Here is a 15,479-nt window from a genome sequence, read left to right as displayed (position 1 = left end):
CAAGGTCTTGGTCATTCTGGTTCCCCCTCTGGGGCCGAAGCCAATGAACACCATTATCACTTATGTATTTTCAACGGTGGAGTTTCTACACACCATAGATTAAAGGTGTGGAGCTCTGCTGTTCCTCGAGTATTAATGCAATTACTACTGTTTTCCATTCAATTCATGTTTATTCTTATTCTAAGATATTCATTCGCACACAAGAATATGATGAATGTGATGATTATGTGACACTCATCACCATTCTCACTTATGAACAAGTGATTGACAACCACTTCCGTTCTACATGAAAACAAGCTTGAATGCGTATCTCTTGGATCTCTCTTCAACGATTCACATCGTCTCTCCTGACAACAGAGCATCTGAATCTGAGATCAAAATCTTCGTGGTATAGGCTAGAATCAATTGGCAGCATTCTTGAGATCCGGAAAGTCTAAACCTTGTCTGTGGTATTCCGAGTAGGATCTGGGATGGGATGACTGTGACAAGCTTCAAATTCGCGAATGTAGGGCATAGTGACAGACACAAAAGGATAGTAAATCCTATTCTGACACGATCGAGAACCAACAGCTGATTAGCTATACGATATCTGTGCATGGTATATTTCATCCGAGACGAGCAATCCGACAATTGATTAGCCATACAGAAATCGTAGAGGACCATTTTCACTGAGAGGACGGGAAGTAGCCATTGACAACAGTGACACCCAACATATAGCTTGCCATGGAAAGGAGTATGAAGGATAGGAAAGAGGCAGTAGGAAAGCAGAGATTCAACAGGAATGAGGCATCTCCATACACTTATCTGAAATTCCCACCAATGAATTATATAAGTATCTCTATCTTTATTTTATATTTTATTTATCTTTTAATTATTAAAACTCCATAACCATTTGAATATGCCTGACTAAGATTTACAAGATGACCATAGCTTGCTTCATACCAACAATCTCCGTGGGATCGACACTTACTCACGTAAGGTTTATTACTTGGACGACCCAGTGCACTTGCTGGTTAGTTGTGCGAAATTGTGAAAAAGAGTTGAGATTACAATTGTGCGTACCAAGTTGTTGGCGCCATTGAGATCACAATTTCGTGCACCAAGTTTTTGGCACCGTTGCCGGGGATTGTTCGAGTTTGGACAACTGACGGTTCATCTTGTTGCTTAGATTGGGTAATTTTATTTTATTTTATTTTTCTTTATTTTCGAAAAAAAATATCAAAAAAAATTTTTAAAAAAAATTTTATTTTGTTCTTTAGAATTTTTAAGAATGAATTCTAAAGTTCCATCATGATATGTTGAAGTCTGGCTGGCTGTTAAGCCATGTCTAATTTCTTTTGGACTGAGGCTTCCACCTATTATGAAATGCTTGTATGTACTACTATGGCTTGGCTGGCCATTGGCCATGTCTAGTGTTTTGGACCGAAGCTTTCACTCAAAGCTTGGCTGGCTAGTAAGCCATCTTTAATTCCTGGACTGGAGCTTTAGACTGACATTTTATGAGCCCTGGAATTCTTATTAAAAATTTTGAAGTTCTTTATTTTCTTTTTCCAAAATAATTTTCGAAAAATACAAAAAAAATATTGTGTTTCTTGTTTGAGTCTAGAGTCAATTTTTAAGTTTGATGTTAATTGCATGTTTTTCTTTTTCTTACATTTTTCAAAATTTTATGCATGATGTTCTTCATTAATCTTCAAGCTGTTCTTGATGATTTTCCTTGTTCTGATCTTTGAATTCTCTTGTTTAGTATTTTATGTTGTTTTTCATATGCATTTTCAAAATCACAGTGTCTGAACATTCAAAAGTTCTAAGTTTGGTGTCTTGCATGTTTCTCTTCCCTTCAAAATTTTTCAAAAATATGTTCTTGATGTTCATCATGTTTTTTATAGTGTCTTGATGTTCATCTTGACATTCATAGTGTTCTTGCATGATAATCTTGTTTTGATCTTACATTTTCATGGTTAACTTCATTTTGTTGTTTTTGTCTTTCATCATTAAAAATTCAAAAAAAAATTCAAAAATATATTTTTTCAAGTCAATAACACAGAGAATTGAAGATTCAGAAAATTCAGCAGAGGAATCACAGAGAAAAAGCTGGGCGTTCAAAAACACCCAGTGAGGAAGGAAATCTGGCATTTAAACGCCAACCAGGGTACCTGGCTGGGCGTTAAACGCCCAAAAGGATAGAGGTTTGGGCGTTAAACGCCAGAATGGATACCATTCTGGGCGTTTAACGCCAGGATGGCACCAAGGAGGTAACTTTATTTTCAATTCAAATCTTTTTCAATTTTTCAAGTTTCAAAACTAATTTTCAAAATCTTATCTTTTTCATATCTTTTCTTATCAATCATATCTTTTTCAAAATCATATCTTTTCAATCATATATTTTTTTTAAAAAAAAAATCAAATCTTTTTCATTGTTTTCAAAAATCTTGATTCAAAATTTTTTAAGTTTGTTACTTTCTTGTTAAGGAAGGTTCAATCTTTGAAATTTTAGAATCATATCTTTAATTTTCTTGTTAGTTAAGTCATTAATTTTAAAAAATCAAATCTTCTCAATTTGTTTTCCAATCATATCTTTTTCTAAACCATATCTTTTTCTTAATCATATCTTTTCAAATTCTAATTTCAAAATTTCTTTCTAACTTCTTATCTTTTTCAAATTTATTACTTCTTATCTTTTCCAAAACCACCTAACCACCTTCTCACTTTTAATTTTCGAAAACTACTAACCCTTTTTCAAAATTCTTTTTAATTAATTCACTAATTATTTTAAATTTTAATTTTATTTCTTTTAAAAATTTTCGAAAATTTTCCTCTCTCATCTCTTTCTATTTAATCACTAACACTCCTCCTCTCTTAATAATTCGAACCTTCTCCTCTCTTTACACGTTCAAATTTTCCTCTACCTACCTTATCCTTCCATTCTTATTTTCCTCTGACACCTCAAGGAATCTCTATACTGTGACATAGAGGATTCCATACTTTCTTTGTTTTCTTCTCTCATATGAGCAGTAACAAGGACAAAAGCATTCTTGTTGAAGCTGATCCTGAACTTGAAAGAACCTTGAAGAGGAAGCTAAGAGCAGCTAAAGCACAAAACTCTGAAAAGGCCCTAACTGAAATTTTTGAACAGGAAAAGGACATGGCAGCTGAACCTAACAACAACAATGCAAGGAAGGTGCTTGGTGACTTTACTGCACCAACTCCCAATTTCCATGAGAGAAGCATCTCAATCCCTGCCATTGGAGCAAATAATTTTGAGCTAAAGTCTCAATTAGTTTCTCTGATGCAACAGAACTGTAAGTTTTATGGACTTTCATCAGAAGATCTTTTTCAGTTCTTGATTGAGTTCTTACAGATCTGTGATACTGTTAAGACCAATGGAGTTGATCCTGAGGTCTACAAGCTTATGCTTTTCCCTTTTGCTTATCCTGAGTTGACAGAGCTAGAACATGGTTGGACTCTCAACTTAGAGACAGCCTGAACTCTTGGGATAAGCTGGTCACGGCTTTCTTAGCCAAGTTCTTTCTTCCTCAAAAGCTGAGCAAGCTTAGAGTGGATGTTCAAACCTTCAAACAAAAAGATGGTGAATTCCTCTATGAAGCTTGGGAAAGATACAAGCAACTGACCAAAAAGTGTCCTTCTGACATGCTTTCAGAATGGACCATCCTGGATATATTCTATGATGGTCTGTCTGAATTGTCTAAGATATCATTGGACCATTCTGCAGGTGGATCCATTCACCTGAAGAAAACACCTGCAGAAGCTCAGGAACTCATTGAAATGGTTGCAAACAACTAGTTTATGTACACCTCTGAGAGGAATCCTGTGAATAATGGGATGCCTCAGAAGAAGGAAGTTCTTGAAATTGATGCTCTAAATGCCATATTGGCTCAGAACAAAATGTTGACTCAGCAACTCAACATGATTTCTCAGAGTCTGAATGGATTGCAAAATGCATCCAACAGTACTAAAGAAGCATCTTCTGAAGAAGAAGCTTATGATCCTGAGAACCCTGCAATGGCAGAGGTGAATTACATGGGTGAAGCCTATGGAAACACCTATAACCCTTCATGGAGAAATCATCCAAATTTCTCATGGAAGGACCAACAAAAGCCTCAACAAGGCTTTAATAATAATAATGGTGGAAGAAACAGGTTTAGCAATAGCAAGCCTTTTCCATCATCTTCTCAGCAACAGACAGAGAATTCTGAGTAGAGCCACTCTAGCTTAGCAAACATAGTCTCTGATCTGTGTAAGGCCACTCTCAGTTTCATGAATGAGGCACGTTCCTCTATCAAAAATCTAGAGGCACAAGTGGTTCAGCTGAGTAAAAGGGTTACTAAAACTCCTCCTAGTACTCTCCCAAGCAATATAGAAGAGAATCCCAAAAGAGAGTGCAAGGCCATAACTGTGAGCAACATGGCTGAACCTAGAGAGAGTGAAAAGGCAATGATTCCTAGTGAGGAAGACCTCCTGGGACGTTCACTGACCAATAAGGAGTTCCTCTTTGAGGAACCAAAAGAATCTGAGGGTCATACAGAGACCATAGAGATTCCATTAAATTTCCTTCTGCCATTCATGAGTTCTGATGAGTACTCTTCCTCTGAAGAGGATGGGAATATCACTGAAGAGCAAGTTGCTAAATACCTTAGAGCAATCATGAAGCTAAATGCCAAGTTATTTGGTAATAAGACTTAGGAGGATGAACCTCCCTTACTCACCAATGAACTAGATAACTTGATCAGGCAGACATTACCTCAAAAGAAACAGGATCCTCGTAAATTCTTAATTCCCTGTACCATAGGCACGATGACCTTTGAGAAAGCTCTGTGTGACCTGGGGTCAGGCATAAACTTAATGCCACTCTCTGTAATGGAGAAACTGGGAATTTTTGAGGTACAGGCTGCCAAATTCTCATTAGAGATGGCAGACAAATCCATGAAAAAGGCTTATGGACTAGTAGAGGACGTGCTAGTAAAGGTTAAAAGCCTTTACATCCCTGCTGATTTCATAATTCTAGACACTGGGAAGGATGAGGATGAATCCATCATCCTTGGAAGACCCTTCCTAGCCACAGTAAAAGCTGTGATTGATGTGGACAGAGGAGAGTTGATCATTCAATTGAATGAGGACTACCTTGTGTTTAAAACTCAAGGATCTCCCTCTGTAACCATGGAGAGAAAGCATGAAAAGCTTCTCTCACTACAGAGTCAAACAAAGCCCCTACAGTCAAACTCTAAGTTTGGTGTTGAACCCCCACATTCAAAGTCTAAGTTTGGTGTTGGGAGGTCCTAACCATGCTCTGAACATCTGTGAAGCTCCATGAGAGCTCACTGTCAAGCTATTGACATTAAAGAAGCGCTTGTTGGGAGGCAACCTAATTTTTATTTATCTATGCTAAATTTTATTTTCCATTGTTATTTTATGTTTTTTTAGGTTGATGATCATGTGAAGTCCCAAAAATAACTGCAAAAATTAAAGAAAAATAAAAAACATCACACCCTGGAGGAGGAGCTTACTGGCGTTTAAACGCCAGTAAGAGTACCAGAATGGGCATTTAACGCCCAATCTGGCACCATTCTGGGCGTTAAACGCCAGAAAGAAGCACCAGACTGGCGTTAAACGCCAGAAATAGGCTACAATCTGGCGTTAAACGCTAGAAACAAGCAGCAATCTAGCGTTAAACGCTAGGATTGCACAGTAAGGGTGTTTACACGCCTAAAAAGAGCAGGGATGATAAATTCTTGACCCCTTAGGATCTGTGGACCCCACAGGATCCCCCACCTACCCCCTCTCTCTCATACCATTCCACAACACTCTTCCCCAAATAACCCTCACTAATCAACTCATTCACTATTCCCCATCACCTCTTCACCACTCACATCCATCCACTCTTCCCCAAACACCCCACCTACCTCACTTTCAAAATTCAAAATCTTTTCCCTCCCAAACCCAACCCTAATACTCAAAAATCAACCCACCCCCCACTCCTATATAAACCCCTCACTACTTCTTCATTTTCACACAACACAAACACCTTCTTCCCCCCTAGGCCGAACCACATACCTCCCTCCATATCCTCCATTTTCTTCTTCTTCCCCTACTTTCTTTCTTCTTTTGCTCAAGGACGAGCAAATATTTTAAGTTTGGTGTAGTAAAAGCATTGCTTTTTGTTTTTCCATAACCGTTTATGGCACCTAAGGCCGGAGAAACCTCTAGAAAGAGGAAAGGGAAAGTAAAAGCTTCCACCTCCGAGTCATGGGAGATGGAAAGATTCATCTCAAAGGTCCATCAAGACCACTTCTATGAAGTTGTGGCCAAGAAGAACGTGATCCCTGAGGTCCCTTTCATGCTAAAAAAGAATGAGTATCCGGAGATCTGACAAGAGATCCGAAGAAGAGGTTGGGAAGTTCTTACCAACCCTATTCAACAAGTTGGAATCTTAATGGTTCAAGAGTTCTATGCCAATGCATGGATCACTAGGAACCATGATCAAAGTATGAACCCGAATCCAAAGAATTGGCTTACAATGGTTCGAGAGAAATACTTAGATTTCAATCTGAAAAATGTAAGGTTGGCGTTCAACTTGCCAATGATGCAAGAAAATGCACGCCCCTACACTAGAAGGGTCAACTTTGATCAAAGGTTGGACCAAGTCCTCATGGACATATGTGTAGAAGGAGCTCAGTGGAAAAGAGACTCAAGAGGCAAGCCAGTTCAATTGAGAAGACCGGACCTTAAGTCTATGGCTAGAGGATGGTTGGAGTTTATCCAACGCTCTATCATTCCTACTAGCAACCGATCCGAAGTAACTGTGGATCGGGCCATCATGATCCATAGTATCATGATTGGAGAGGAAGTAGAAGTTCATGAGATCATACCTCTAGAACTCTACAAAGTGGCTGACAAGTCCTCCACTTTGGCTAGGTTAGCCTTTCCTCACCTCAATTGTCACCTTTGCAATTCAGCTGGGATTGACATAGAGGGAGACATCCTCATTGAAGAGGACAAGCCCATCACCAAAAAGAGGATGGAACAAACAAGAGAGCCCATTCATGGACCTCAACAAGAGTATGAGGAAGATCCTCATCAAGAAATCCCTGAGATACCTCAAGGGATGCAATTTCCTCTACACAACTATTGGGAGCAACTCAACACCTCCTTGGAAGGCTTGAGTTACAACATGGACCAACTAAGGGTGGAGCACCAAGAGCACTCCATCATTCTCCATGAGATTAGAGAAGATCAAAGAGCTATGAGGGAGGAGCAACAAAGGCAAGGAAGAGACATAGAGGAGCTCAAAAGCACCATTGGTTCTTCAAGAGGAAGAAACCACCCTCACTAAGGTGGACTCATTCCTTAATCTCCTTGTCTATTTATTTTTCTGTTTTCGGTTTTTGAGCTTTATGTTTGACTGTGTTTTGTGTCTTTACTACATGATCATTAGTGTCTAGTGTCTATGTCTTAAAGCTATGAATGTCCTACGAATCCTTCACCTCTCTTAAATGAAAAATGTTCTAAAAACAAAAGAACAAGAAGTACATGAATTTCGAATTCATCCTTGAAATTAGTTTAATTATATTGATGTGGTGACAATACTTTTTGTTTTCTGAATGAATGCTTGAACAGTGCATATTTTTTTATCTTTTTGTTTATGAATGTTAAAATTGTTAGTTCTTGAAAGAATGATGAAAAAGAGAAATGTTATTGATGATCTGAAAAATCATAAAATTGATTCTTGAAGCAAGAAAAAGCAGTGAATAACAAGGCTTGCGAAAAAAAAAATTTGACGAAAATGAAAAAGAAAGAAAAAGAAAAAGCAAACAGAAAAAGCCAATAGCCCTTTAAACTAAAAGGCAAGGGTAAAAAGGATCCAAGGCTTTGAGCATTAATGGATAGGAGGGCTTAAAGGAATAGAATCCTGGCCTAAGCGGCTGAATCAAGCCGTCCCTAACCATGTGCTTGTGGCATGCAGGTCCAAGTGAAAAGCTTGAGACTGAGTGGTTAAAGTCGTGATCCAAAAAGAGTGTGCTTAAGAGCTCTGGACACCTCTAACTGGAGACTTTAGCAAAGCTGAGTCACAATCTGAAAAGGTTCACCCAGTTATGTGTCTGTGGCATTTATGTATCCAGTGGTAATACTGGAAAATAAAATGCTTAGGGCCACGGCCAAGACTCAAAAGTAACTGTGCTCAAGAATCAACATACTAAACTAGGAGAATCAATAACACTATTTGAATTATAAGTTTCTATAGATGCCAATCATTCTGAGCTTCAAAGGATAAAGTGAGATGCCAAAACTGTTCAGAAGCGAAAAGCTACTAGTCCCGCTCATCTAATTAGAGCTAAACTTCACTGATATTTTGGAGTTTATAGTATATTCTCTTCTTTTTATCCTATTTGATTTTCAGTTGCTTGGAGACAAGCAACAATTTAAGTTTGGTGTTGTGATGAGCGGATAATTTATACGCTTTTTGGCATTGTTTTTAGGTAGGTTTTAGCATATTTTAGTTAGTTTTTAGTACATTTTTATTAGTTTTTAAGCAAAAATCACATTTTTGGACTTTACTGTGAGTTTGTGTATTTTTCTGTGATTTCAGGTATTTTCTGGCTGAAATTGAGGGACTTGAGCAAAAATATGATTCAGAGGCTAAAAAGGACTGCAGATGCTGTTGGATTCTGACCTCCCTGCACTCGATATGGAATTGTTGGAGCTATAAAAGTCCAAATGGCGAGCGCTCAATTGCTTTGGAAAGTAGACATCCAGGGATTTCCAGTAATATATAATAGTCCATACTTTGCTCGAGTTTAGACGACGCAAACTGGCATTCAACGCCAGCTTTCTGCCCTACTCTAGCGTTAAACGCCAGAAACAAGTTGCAAACTAGAGTCAAACGCCAGAAACAAGTTACAAACTGGCGTTTAACTCCAAGGAAGGCCTCTACACGTGGAAGCTTCAACGCTCAGCCCAAGCACACACCAAGTGGGCCCCAGAAGTAGATTTCTACATCATTTACTTACTTCTGTAAACCCTAGTAACTAGTTTAGTATAAATAGAACTTTTTACTATTGTATTTACATCTTTGGGCGTTTAGTCCTTAGACCGAGGTCTTGGTCATTCTGGTTTCCCCCCTGGGGCCGAAGCCAATGAACACCATTATCACTTATGTATTTTTAACGGTGGAGTTTCTACACACCATAGATTAAGGGTGTGGAGCTCTGCTGTTCCTCGAGTATTAATGCAATTACTACTATTTTCCATTCAATTCATGCTTATTCTTATTCTAAGATATTCATTCGCACACAAGAACATGATGAATGTGATGATTATGTGACACTCATCACCATTCTCACTTATGAACAAGTGATTGACAACCACTTTCGTTCTACATGAAAACAAGCTTGAATGCGTATCTCTTGGATCTCTCTTCAACGATTCACATCGTCTCTCCTGACAACAGAGCATCTGAATTCGAGATTAGAATCTTCGTGGTATAGGCTAGAATCAATTGGCAACATTCTTGAGATCCGGAAAGTCTAAACCTTGTCTGTGGTATTCCGAGTAGGATCTGGGATGGGATGACTGTGACGAGCTTCAATCTCGCGACTGTAGGGCATAGTGACAGATGCAAAAGGATAGTAAATCCTATTCCGACACGATCGAGAACCAACAGCTGATTAGCCATACGATATCTGTGCATGGTATTTTTCATCCGAGACGAGCAATCCGACAGTTGATTAGCCGTACAGAAATCGTAGAGGACCATTTTCACTTAGAGGACAGGAAGTAGCCATTGACAATGGTGACACCCAACATACAGCTTGCCATGGAAAGGAGTATGAAGGATAGGAAGGAGGCAGTAGGAAAGCAGAGATTCAAAAGGAATGAGGCATCTCCATACACTTATCTAAAATTCCCACCAATGAATTACATAAGTATCTCTATCTTTATTTTATGTTTTATTTATCTTTTAATTATTAAAACTCCATAACCATTTGAATCTGCCTGACTAAGATTTACAAGATGACCATAGCTTGCTTCATACCAACAATCTCCGTGGGATCGACCCTTACTCACGTAAGGTTTATTACTTGGACGACCCAGTGCACTTGCTGGTTAGTTGTGCGAAGTTGTGAAAAATAGTTGAGATTACAATTGTGTATACCAAGTTGTTGGCGCCATTAAGATCACAATTTCGTGCACCAGAAGGCGTGGCACTGGATGGAGATACTGCCAGGACTTTGACGTCCTTTTTACATGTCGACCTTGACCTGGGGGCTGCGTCCCTTCCAACTACAACATTCAAGACCGTGAGTCCTCATTTTCTGTCTTCCTTGGGTTCCCATCTTTGTTTCACGGCTCGGTCCTTTTTGTCCCCGGGTCGGTCCCTATCCCGCTTTCTCGGTTCTCTTATAAGATGGGAGAGTTTGGCCAGCTTGCCATCTCGGATTGCCTGTTCCAGGGCATCTTTGAGATCAAAACAGTCTTGGGTCTTGTGCCCAAAACCCTTATGGTAATCGCAATAGAGGTTTTTATTTCTCCCGGTCCTGTCCTTTAGAGGTTGGGGCTTCGACAGAATGCCCTTTATCGGCTATCTGCTGATAAACCTCCACAATCAGGGCTGCCAGGGGGTGTAATTGGTAAACCTACCAACCCGGGGGAATGGCCTGGAGGTTTTAGCCGGAACTCCGTCCTTGGAGTGTTCCTTAAGCCTTTCTCCGTTGCCGTGTTGGCGGGTATGGTTGTAGACGGGCTGCCGCTTGTTGGTTGCAACGACTTGGCTAACTTCTTCGTCATTGATATACTCCTTGGCCACGTTTTGAATCTCCTGCATGGTCCACACGGGCTTGGTGGTTAGCCAGTTAGGTATTTCCTGAAATCCTTGTTCAGCAACCCATTCGTCAAGCATAAACTGGCCACCGAGTTGGTTAGGCCGTCAATCTCCAAGCACTCATCGTTGAATCTATCTTGGTACTTCCTGGTCTGTTCTCCGGTTCTCTGTGTTATCCCAAGCAAGTTAATCGGGTGCTTTGCTTTAGCAATACGCGTGGTGAATTGAGCGAGGAAGGCGCGGGTAATGTCCGTAAAGAACGTCACCGAGCCTTGGGGGAGTTCGTTAAACCAACGTATTGCCGGTCCCGCCAAGGTGATGGGGAAGGCACGACACCTTACCTCGTCCCCGACCCCTTCGAGATTCATCCTAGCCTCAAAAGACGTCAGATGCTCTTGGGGGTCTTGTGTACCATCATACCTCATGTCCGTCGGCTTATCGAAGTGCTTTGGTAGCTGGACTTCGAGGATTGAGTGGTGGAAAGGGGTCACCCCCATGATTACGGGACGACAGGTCCTCCTCAGTCTTTCCCTACTGTATTCATCGGTCCTCGAGATTGCGGGACGACGGGTCCTCCTCGGTCTTTCTCCTTCGTCTTCCTGGTCTTCCTCCGTGGTCAGCTCTATTTGGGGCCAGGTATAAATCAGGGGGTCACGCCGCCTTTTTGGCGCCTCCATGCTTTCCCCCTGGCTTTTCGACTCTGACCGGTAGCTCAGTGTGTGTCTGGTGCGACTCCGTCGGGGGCTTCTCTCTCCCCTTTGGGGAGATCTGTGGTGATCTTGCTCAGGATCTATTCGGTGGGGCTCTCTACTCGCTAGCTCGCGCTCCAGGTTCTGCACCCTGTGTCGCAGCTCCTGCATTATTCTGGCACTGTCACTGCCTGTTCCTCCAAAAGGGCGCCTCTCCTCGGCGCGCGAGGCGGGCGCAGGTCGCTGAGGAGGTGACCTTGTGCATTCGCGGGAGGAAGCCACTGAGGCTACCCTGCCGCTACGGTGGGCGCTCGATCCCCGATGAGGTTCGGCTCTATCGTCCGCCTCCACAGGACCCAGTATAAAATCCATTCAGGCGTTTTCCACAGACGGTGCCAATGTTTGGTTGGTCGGGTACCGGACAGTTCGGTGGTGACTCCTGAGTGTGATGGTGGGTTCCAGCCTTGATCCGGATCTGGGGCGTGAGAGGCGCGAGCAACCGACTACCCGAGCTCTTCGAGAGGTAAAGGGGGGTGCCACCTGCAAAGACACTCCGACACTCAAGTCAGAAAATGTGCAGGTGGTATGAGAGTAAGGGGTATGATGACGTACCTTGGGGGAGGGGTAGGACCCTCCCCTTATATACCGTGTTAGTAGGGCGGCCCCCACAGGGGGAGGCCTCCTTCCTGGAAGTTTCCTTACCCACAACTGTCATGCAGCTGGTAGCGGGGGTGCGTGTCCGGGTCGCAGACCAGACGGGTCATGCGCGTTAACCCGACCGAACGGGTCAGGATGTCCTCGGGCCGGGTCGGCCAACATGCCAGCTGGGCTGGGCCGTAACAAGAGTTATGCAGGTGAGGATGAGGTTTATCAGCTTGGTTTAGGTAAGGATGTAGTTGATGAGTCTGGTACAGGTGATGATGTGATTGATGAGTCTGGTCCAGGTGATGACACGGTTGATGAGGATGGTTCAGGTAATTTAATTGTTATTGTTGTATGTTGACTTGAATTGTATTTATGATTGATTAAGATTGGTAATTATATTGATGTGAATTGTTCATGACTATATTGTTATTTTTTGTTATCACGTAGGTGCTCACGATAAGGGTTATGACCTTAGGGTTGACCCAACTCGTAAGAGTCGATCTAGATAGAGTCCGTCATTGGTCAAGAAGAGAGTCAAAAAAAGATGTTCTGAAGTGGTGCAAATTGTAAAGTAAAGTATCTTTAAATGAATTATTATAAAGTTGAGTTAATGAACAGGTGCAATGTAATTTTGTACGCATTGTTTTATTTTACAAAAAACGATGTACTAGTCTGAACTCCATGCGCAATGTACTTTTGGTGCATGTGTAACTACCATTGAACCTCCTTATCACCTAACAAGTCTTAGGGTGATAAGGAGGTACAATGGTAGTCACACGTACACCAGAAGTACATTGCGCATGGAGTTTAGACTAGTACATTGTCATCTGTAAAACAAAAAATGAGTACAAAATTACATTGCTAACGCGCCAATGCGCCAACGTGCCAGCTATGGCCGTGAGCGCCGTTGGTGGCGCGTTCTGCTTTCTCCTTTGCGTGTCGTCGCCTAGTCGGTCGTCCGTGGTGAGGACATGCCTTCTGTGCGCATGTAGGCCTATTTGCTATTGGGGAGCGTCTTTCTTCGCCTCGTTCTTCGTGCCGAGCATTTAATGCTCTTGATGGATAACTCAAAACCCTGCGGAAAAAAGACTATTCTGCTTCTACCCTTCGTGCTTCTCAGAGTTGGTTTCTTTTTCAGTTTTCCATTCAGTTTTGCCTTAGTTTTATTGCACTGCCACCGTGTCTCCTTTGCTTTCTTCTCTTTCTTTCCAATATCTTCACTGCGAGCCTCTGCCTTGCCCAGACCTTTCTCAATTCTTCGATCCCCTTCGATCATCATCACTATCCTGGTAAGCTTCCTATTCCTTTCCCTATTTTTGGTATGGCGTTGTTTATCTTTACTGTTTGTCTTTCTGGCCTTTGCATGCGCGTCGCGCTCTTCATATGAGTTGCATTTCTGCTGGTGTTTTAGTACTAGGTAGATAATGTAGGGGGGTTACCATTCTAGGGTTTCTCTTTTAGGCCTCATTTTGATGATTATAGTTACTGGATAGGCAAACTCTAGTTTCTGGTAGTGATATTGTACTTTTTTGGTAGTACTGTCGATCTCCCGACCTCCTAGACTGATTTTGAGTGGTGTCCCACTGTAGGTATGGCCCAGTGTCCCATCATAAGGGTCGTGAGACCTGCTCCATACGACTGATATGCGTGGGTGACCTCAGATGTAAAGGAGACCCCAAATCAAATGTCCTTGGAGGAACTTACCGAGTTCCGACGGGCCGAATATCTTTGTGGAGGAACTGTCGAGGAGGTTAATTACGAAGTTTTCATTCCTGCCGACAATGAACAAATATTCCAACTAAACTTGCACTATCCCCAGGTCCCCGATTGGATGTGGTTGTATAAGGCCATGTTTACTCGCTTAGGAGTTTGCCTCCCCTTCTCCCCCTTTCAGATGGCACTACTTAACCGTTGTGACGTGGCGCCATCCCAATTACATCCGAACAGCTGGGCTTTCATTCACAGTTTTGAGATGGTTTGCAAGCACTTGGAGCTTCCAGTCTCTGTTGAGGTGTTTCTGTTTCTTTTTACTTTGACAAATCCTTCAAAGGAGGGAAAGGCTAAAAAGGGCTTCATGTCCTTCTGGGCAGCCCAAGGCCGGAGGATCTTCGGCGTATTCGAAGATTCCTACCATGGATTTAAGGACAAGTATTTTAACGTCCGCCCGGCCGAAGGTCGGCATCCCTTCTGGCTGACGTTAGAAGGGGAATGTCGCATATCGATGTACTAGAGTTTCGAGGTGGGAGCTAACGTCTTTACCAAAATAACGTATAAGGGGTTATCCCCTGAAAACAAGAGGGTTGCCGACGTGTTGTTGGCTGTTTTTGGGAATAACCTCGTTAACCTTCATCTTCTTATGGGTGATCGGGACATGGCTAGGAATTATACATGTGAGTGGCCGTCTAGCGATTTACCTATGCTTACTATTGTTCTCATTTATCTGCCCGATTTGGCGACTAACTGGCTTTCGTGTTTTGATGTAGTGTCAATGTTTGCTGAGGTAACAGGTCTCGATGCTTTGTTCAACACTTTTTTGGCCGACAGCGATGATGACTCCGTTACTCCAGCTCAGGAGGTGCCTCCCGAAGATACCGCTAATCCTGAGGTTCAGTCCCAACCCACCCAGGGGGAAGTGGCCAATACCAATGCTGGATCTGGTCCCCAGCCAAAAGTGGAAGCCGATTCGGAAACCCGAGCAGAGGCGGAACTGGAGGAGGAGGTGGTTGTCGTTGACAACCCTAGGAAAAGGAAACCATCCTCTAGTCCTTAGGGGGTTCTCACGGTGATGGAGGAGAACTTTGATGCCTGGAACTTTATCGATTCTCAGCTGCTTCCCGATACGGAGGGCTTTTTCTACGGTGGGGACCTTTCCTCACAGGCGAGATGGATGTACCGAACGTTGCTTTGGGGTGCCGCTATAGCGAGAAAAGCAGAATCCGCCCTAACGGGAGCTCGATTGTTGGAAATCAAACTTGAATCTTCTGTTAAGACCAATGCCAAGTACAAAGACGAGGTGAAGTCGCTTCAGGAACAGCTTGCCGCTGCCGAGGAGAAAGCCAAAGCCGCTGAGGAGAGGGTGAAGATCGCCGAGGAGAAGTTCAAGACTGCTAATGCTTCCGTGGCGCGGCTTACCGAGTGAGAGCTTACCTTGGAAGGCCAGCTTAATACTACTCAAGGTCGGGTGGCCGCGCTAGAGAAGGAACGCGATGAGGCCCTCTCTCGGCCAAGACGGCCCAGGGTGAAGCTGCTGAATTTAAGAAGAAGTACAAGGAGACCGTGAAGCAGGGCAAGAATGCCATCCTTATGAC

The 15,479-nt window shown here is 42.4% G+C and overlaps 1 non-coding gene across 1 annotated transcript; it reads right to left on the bottom strand.

Annotated features, from left to right (window-relative positions):
* Positions 1-3,549: 3,549 nt before the first annotated feature.
* LOC112767687 (small nucleolar RNA R71) lies at positions 3,550-3,657 on the bottom strand. The gene has a single exon (XR_003185128.1). It is a non-coding gene; the product is annotated as a small nucleolar RNA R71 (small nucleolar RNA).
* Positions 3,658-15,479: the final 11,822 nt, after the last annotated feature.

This window comes from Arachis hypogaea, chromosome 17 (genome assembly GCF_003086295.3).
Source record: "Arachis hypogaea cultivar Tifrunner chromosome 17, arahy.Tifrunner.gnm2.J5K5, whole genome shotgun sequence".
Lineage (NCBI taxonomy): Eukaryota > Viridiplantae > Streptophyta > Magnoliopsida > Fabales > Fabaceae > Arachis > Arachis hypogaea.
This window is presented reverse-complemented; position numbering and strand designations above follow the sequence as displayed.